Raw genomic sequence first — 7738 nt, 5'->3', positions numbered from 1 at the left:
GGATCTTCATCTTTTTCGACAATTTTATTTTAGATTTTAGATTTTTCTATGAATCTTAATTTTTTTTCATCTTTTGTATTTGACTTAACATCTAATATATCTATCTCTATTCGATTATTAATTTAAAAGAGTCAAGACTGCCACGTGATACACCACCTCAACATGACCAATTTATAATGTCACGCATCATACTGCGTCATTGCCCAACGGATGCACTACAAGAAAAGTGTGATATAGCCACGTAATGTTGCGACGTGATTATCACGTGGCTCAAAAAAGTGAGTTGCGACGTGATAATCACGTCACTATAAGTTTTTAATATTAAAAAACTAAAACCAACGTTGGCACATGGGGTGTCTGAAATATTATTTTAAAAAAATAGTTGCGAAGTGAAAAACACGTCGCAACCCTTAAATAAAATAAAATAAATTAAAAACAGATAAAGTAGTCTAACAAAGGGGGGAATTTTAAATTTTCAATGTAAAACTTTACAAAAATCATTATTTAAAATAAATATTTTAGGAACTAAAATTAAAGTTAAAATATTTATGGGGACTACTAACCTATCTAACCTTAAATTATAGTTTGAAATTAAAAAATAAATAATAAACACACTCAATAGCACAATGTAAACAAAGCTAATTTCAAAAAGTCATAGACACGTTTGTAAATGTCTAACATCATAATTACATGAAATTTATGAAATATTATTACGGTTTTTGTATATAATATAGAACATTATTCTAACACAAACCACCCAAATCTAAATACACTTTGGTTTTAAAGGAGAGACCAATTTATTTGTGGACAACCGAAATCTTGAAATTATGTCTAATACCCTGCTATAAAGATATCAGAGAATATTACTTCAATAAGATAAATATTGTCAACAAAAACAAAAATCACATATGAGAATCAATATTAAATATCTCAAATATATCAATGTATATATCTCTATCATATGTTACACTAGGTAAAAGGACACATAAAAAAACTTACCAATCATAAGAAATTAATCTTTTTCCTTTTACTACATATACACTGGCTCTCAACACACCTTGCTATAAAAGTTGACGGGCAATAACTTGATGGACAATCATAATGAGTAAAACATTCAGCTGCAGCTGTAATAAAAAGAAGAATAAAATAATGTTATTAAAAACGGCAATCATATAATATTGTGTTGAAAGAAAAAAAAAGAAAGGAAATTTTAAAGAAAAAATAATGGTTTACCATCAATGTTTACTACAACAAAAAATAGGAAAAAAAAGATAATCATAATATAAATGAATTTGACAATTACACCCATATTTTTGCCTTTTTGATGAATTAAGTAGAATATAATTTTACCAATTTATAATTTATAAAGCTAATGTTGTTTTTAACTCGTAGGAATTAATAAATAAATAATTTTTTTGATAAATATTATTTAATATTGTTTCTTCAGCACACGGTTTTGTTTGACCTGGCTTTTTAACTATTTAAAAACTACTTCTAAAATAAAATTAAAACTAAGAGCTTTAGAAGCCAAGTTAAAGTTGTTTAGTAGTTTTTTAATTTTTAAGTTTTAAAATATATTTTTGAGTTCAAAGTTGTTTGATAAAGTGCTCTTATAAAGTTTTGAACTTACGAAGAGTTAGCATATCAAATAAAAAAAATTAAAAACAGGAGATAAATGCTTTAAAAACCACTATTTACTCTCAACGATAATAATTTATTATACAAGAATACAAATTTATAATTGTCGTTTTAAATGACTGGTTAAAATATTTTATGAAGTCAAATAAGTTTAAGGAGGCATGAATGTAAAAATAAAAAAAAATTAAATCTCCAAAAAGTTAGTAAATAGTTCAACATTAAATAATTTAATCATGTAATTGGTTCTGACAATTATATAATTTATTATTAGTTTTAAATTTTTTTTATAAATATTAACAATTTTTATCTTTATTCTTTATAAATAAAAGTTGTATTTAAAATAGTACAAGGATATTCAACTCAATACAAGAAAGAACACTTAAGTTTCTCTTAAATATACAAGACAACAAGGATGGAGGGAAATGGAAGGGAGGACTTTGGAAAATAGGAAGATTTGAGTGAAAAGAATAAAAAAAATGGGTATGAGGGTTTTGAAAAAATCACGTCTGTAGCGACGTGGAATCCATGACACAACATGGAAATTCACGTCAGAACGTAAAATTAGCGACATGATGATATACGTCGCTTGGGAGTGCGTGGGAAATTTATTGTGTTGTGTTTATCACGTCACAACTTTGTGACATGGAAAACACGTCGCTAATGTTGCACAATTACCAAACCTCATTTGCAACTGGGACAGACAAAGTCTGCAAAAAGCAGAATGGCACAGTACACGAAGAAAAGTTGTGGCGTGTTTTCCATGTCACTGATTTGTGACATGTAAAACACGTCGCTAATTTTGAAATTAATTTTGAAAGTTGCGACGTGTTTTACATGTCACAAATCAGTGACATGGAAAACACGCCACAAACGTTAAAATTTATTTTAAAAAAAATCTAATTTTTATTATTATAAAAAAAGTTTTATTATTAATATTATTTGTTGGAAATTAATAAATATTAATAAAAATATTTATTTAGTTAAATTAATAATAATAATAATAAACTAAATACAAAAATATATTAAACTACTAAAATCTATATATATATAACTTTTTTATCTAACATATTCTCACATAATATATAACATATTCTCACATATATTAGCTATACAAAATCTATAACATATAACAAGCATATTCTCACATAATATATAAACTTTATTCTTTTAATCTATTTTAAATTTTATAATTCATTTTTAAATAAATAATTGACAAATTAGTGAACGACTAAAAACCTAAATTAAATATTATTTTATAAAAATAATATTAATTGAACACTGTTTAATATATGGTTAAATCATAAGAAAATGAATTTTAAAAACTATGTCAATAATGTTAAAGAATTTAATAATTATTTTTAAGATGATTATTTTAATTTTTTTTCACTTATCAGTCTATGTTGGTATTTTTAAGAATTATTGTAATACACACAAGTATTTCTTATATAAATAATATAACATATAATTTTTTTCTAAGTCAAAAAATAATTATAATTTATTCTCATTTATAAAAAGGAGTGTATCAATAAATTTCTATCCCATATCATTATTTTTTGAAGGATTATTATTTATCATTATTTTGTCATGACTACCATTTATCATTTTTTTTAAAAGAGTTTGTTTTGTTTTAGTAATTTTATAAGTTTAAAAAAAATTACAAAATTTCTATTGATTTTGTTTTATTAACCTTTGGTCGCCTCGCCTAATTGTTAAAACTCTTTGATTTTAAAATTTTTATAGGTTTAAATGTTAGATTTCTAATTGAAAAAGTTATAATTGTGTCATTTATAACCAATTTATGTTGTGAAATTAATAATAATGATACTGTAAACTAAATTAATCATGATTGATATTTTATTACTCTTTCTATTTAAATGTTTCATATATTTTATTAAACACTAATTTTAACTAAATTAATTCCATTATTTAGGTCTTAATTTTCATTAAAGTATTATTTAAGGATAATATTTTAATTAGGAAACATATCTTTTCATTAACTAATATTCCAAGTTTAAACTTAACGTCAGAGGGGGATAAATAATTTTTCAAAATACTTTATTTTTTATATATTCAATAATCTAAATAATACATCACAAATATTACAGAAAAAATATAATATTTATCTACTATCACAAATTTTCCAAGTTTATCTACTATCACAAATATTACATACTAAATTAACCTAATAATATTCAATAATCTAAATAATATATCACAAATATTACAGAAAAAATATAATATTTATCTATTAACACAAATATAACATAAAAAACAATCTAATTTAAATCTACCAATAAATTAATTAATATATCAGATTTAAAATTATAGAAATACCTCAATCTGAAATCTCCTCCAATCTTCTAGTTCAATTTTTATATCTCCTCAATCTTCAAAATATACTTCAAAATTTGGAATAAAAAAATTAACATAAATTATAATCATAATCAATACAAATAATAAATAATAAATAAACTAAATAAAAAATACAACTGGAAAAAATATACCTTCAAAAATGCAGAGGAAGAGGAACAAAATCAGAAGAGTTGAAGATAGAAATTGTTAATGGAGATGGAAGAGAGGAAGAAATGCAGAGGAAGAAGAAAATGAGACAAGGGGAAGAAGAGAAGTGAAGAGAAAATGAGAAGGGAGGAAGAGAAAGGGAGCGCTTTTGAAAAATATCTGTTTCACGTTAGCGACGTGATTAGAACGTCAAAACGTTCCCACGTGTATTACACGTCAGAAAATCCAAAGGTCAGATCTTTTGCGTCTAGTTATTCACGTCGCTATTTTCAGGCTAGGCAAACACGTCGCTAATTCTATAACGTTCATAATATTTAATTTGTTCTTCTGCCCTCACCTGCCACTCCCTGCTCATGTCCATTCAAAAACAGACTTTATTAGTTCCGACGTGATAAACACGTCACAACAAAAAAATTTGAATATTTTATTTTCCCACCTTTTGACTTTACAGTTTACGATGGTTGAATATTTAATTTATAGTTTGCGACGTGGATTGTATGTCACAAGCATTTTTTTTAATTTTTTTTTACCGACACCCCACTTGTTTGTCTGATTGTTATTATTAAACGTTAAAATATTATAGTGACGTGGTATACACGTCGGAACACCCTTTATTTTCCCACATGAATAACACGACACAAAAAATGGACGCTGGGTGGCTCTTTCCTTGTAGTGTTGGTTTTATTCATAAAACCAAAAATCCCATAAAATAGGGGAACTAAAAAATTGTATTGAAGGAGGGCTTTGGAGGGTTTTGGAGGGCTTACAGAAATTTTCCAAATATCTTTTAGGTTGTTATAGTTTTCTAAAAATTAAAAATATAGTAATGATGATAAATCTTTTATCATTCTAAACAAAATACTTTTTTCAAAAAAAATGTCAAATTTTTTTCTATATTTTTTTAAAATTTCATTTTCGGAAGTCTTCCCCTCCCCTCCCCATTTAAACTCGCAAACAAAGCATTAAGATACAAGACATCAAATTAATAGTCCGTTCCGACAATATATATACAACCAACCTTATATTTGTTACTACAACCCCTTCACACAAAACAAGTTTGGTATGAGCCAAACCATCCTCCGCTCCCTTAAGACATCCTTTGAAACAATACTTCATTTCTTCTTAGACAAATAGACTAACAAGTAAACAACCGTTATGAATGGTACCAAAAAAATCACCACACGAACTAACTCCCTTGACGAGATAGGACACTTGGCAAATGATATGAATATCAGAGACCTAGGCGTGGAAAGAGAGTGAGAAATCATAAGAGAAAATACATTAATGGATTTGAATAAGTAAGAGAATGATTGGAAATGATTGGCATGGAATTTAGTGGATGGCAATCCGATTCTCTTCTATATTAAAATTTAAAGCAATTCAAATAATTAAATTGAAATCTATTCATTTTTAAATTATTTGTTTGAATGGAATATTAAAATAATTCATTGTTAAATTTTTTGGGTCATTTTTTATAAATTTAAAAATTTTGGAGGACCAAATTGTAAATTTTAAAAATTATTAAAGACCGATTTGCAATTTTTTGGAGTCAATTTTGTAATTTTGGAAAATACGAAGACCAATTTATAAAATTTGAATAAATAATAGTAACAAACACATTCTACGAGGTATGAGAGGAATTTCAAACTTTTTTATTTTTGGTGTCATTTCAAAATGATTAAATTTAACTTAGATAAAATACTCCATAGATTTCCATCATTTTAACAATTCTTCATTTTTGTATTCAAACAATAAATTTTGTGCAAATTATTTTAAACTCCCTCAAAACATTAAATTACCTCATTAAAATGTTTCATCCAAACGCACTCCTAAGTTTTGCAAATCCATTCTTAGATTCTATTGTACCTTCTTCAATTGGTTAAAACGGTTAACATGAATAAAAATTTGTATTTCTATATTTTAATGCAGCTTTGTATTAGTACAAGTTTACATCTCTATTACATAAATTTAGAGTTAAATATGTTTTCGGTCCTCCTAAATATAGCGAAATTCATTTTTAGTCCCTAAAAAAATTTCCTTCAAAGAATGGTCCTCCTAAAATTTTCCGTTCCCAATTTTAGTCCCTACCGTCTATTTTGTCTAACGGAAGCTGACGTGGCATGCCACGTGGTAGGCCACGTCACTTAAAGTCAACACTACAAAAAATTAGAAAAATTGTGGCGGTTTGAAACGCTCCTTTAAATAACTGAAAAAGCAATTAAATGTTGGCCCTTAGAAATAATACATAGTGAATTAAAGCATAAAAATTCTACTCTAAACTGTTTGATTAGCCATTTAAGTAGATCTTTAAGTAACTTAGACATAGTATCATATATCCATCTATGAATTAAATGAGCAAAAATTACATCAGGTAACCAAGACATCAATAAGAAAAGTAACATTAGATTTGAACCTTTTCAATTATCACTTACTGGTTGTTACCATGCACATGCAATATTGCAACAGGTAAACACATGAATCTCCCAAATAAACTGTCCGCATGATTCATCCAAACCCATGCACATGCTTTGTTCTCCATATTTATAAAGAATCAAAGGAGCATTACTATGTGCCACCTCATAATCCATTTGATCCATTCTTGAATACAACATATATGCCTTCCCAACATTTTTATTTCCAGTTCCCATCTAGACAAAAGAACTCCATGGACCTTGTTCTGCAACTAATTTGTATAAGGCAAAAGCTTGATGTATTTTGATATAATGTATGATATGATATAGGCGAGAGAAAACACATACAATGATAGAGAGTAGTATTATATTATTTAAGTTAATTTAGAATTTATATTAATGTTTTTATGTATTGTTATTTAGTGGGCTCTTATTCATATTTGGGCTTCTTAGTTTATTATCCATTAGAGGATATTATATATGTAGTCTCTATGAGACATTGAGGAATATCAAATGAAATGAAAAAGTATTTAATTTATCTTTTATTCTCTTAATTTTAGTGTTCTTCCCATTTTAGTTAGAAAACCCTAATTTTATAGTCTTGATAGGAATCTTCCTATCAATTGGTGCTTTCAATCATGTACTCTAATCCTCCTATGGATTATGCTTATCATACACCTTCATCTCATCAATGGAGCATTCCTCCAACCTATTCCACACCTACACCAACACCTTCATTTCCATCATTCCCATGGAAACTCTTTACACCTTACTACACTCATGGATCTTCATCACCAAAATATTATCTAAATCATGGATATTCACCTCATACACCTACCTCATATCCACCACCACCTAACTCATATTCATCCTATTCATCTTCTCATGATTCATACTACTACCCTAATTATTATCATCAACTCCAACCACTAAACACCTCTTCCATAAATGGTCATCAATATCAAACCCATTTTAAAATTAGAAGGGATTCTGTTAAATCTCTCCGTGTAACTCATCATTCTTTTAAAAAAACACTCAAAAAAAAATTTGCTTATACCATTTCCGACAGCTCACTTTACAATGAAAATGGGAGAAACCCTCTCCCCACACCTCAAACCCCATCCTCAGTGGTTTATCCTTACACCCATCGTCTCTCCCGAATTCACTTT

At 27.1% G+C, this 7738-nt stretch overlaps 1 long non-coding RNA gene across 2 annotated transcripts; it reads right to left on the bottom strand.

Annotated features, from left to right (window-relative positions):
• Positions 1 to 619: 619 nt before the first annotated feature.
• LOC131623390 (uncharacterized) lies at positions 620 to 1382 on the bottom strand. 2 transcript variants are annotated; one of them, XR_009290189.1, is made up of 3 exons: positions 1234 to 1382; positions 1000 to 1124; positions 620 to 842 (listed from the first exon to the last, which is right to left on the bottom strand). It is a non-coding gene; the product is annotated as an uncharacterized LOC131623390 (long non-coding RNA). The 2 variants fall into 2 exon arrangements; XR_009290188.1 differs by having other exon boundaries at positions 620 to 839.
• Positions 1383 to 7738: the final 6356 nt, after the last annotated feature.

The sequence above is a fragment of the Vicia villosa genome, unplaced genomic scaffold (genome assembly GCF_029867415.1).
Source record: "Vicia villosa cultivar HV-30 ecotype Madison, WI unplaced genomic scaffold, Vvil1.0 ctg.000063F_1_1_1, whole genome shotgun sequence".
Taxonomy (NCBI): Eukaryota; Viridiplantae; Streptophyta; class Magnoliopsida; order Fabales; family Fabaceae; genus Vicia; species Vicia villosa.
This window is presented reverse-complemented; position numbering and strand designations above follow the sequence as displayed.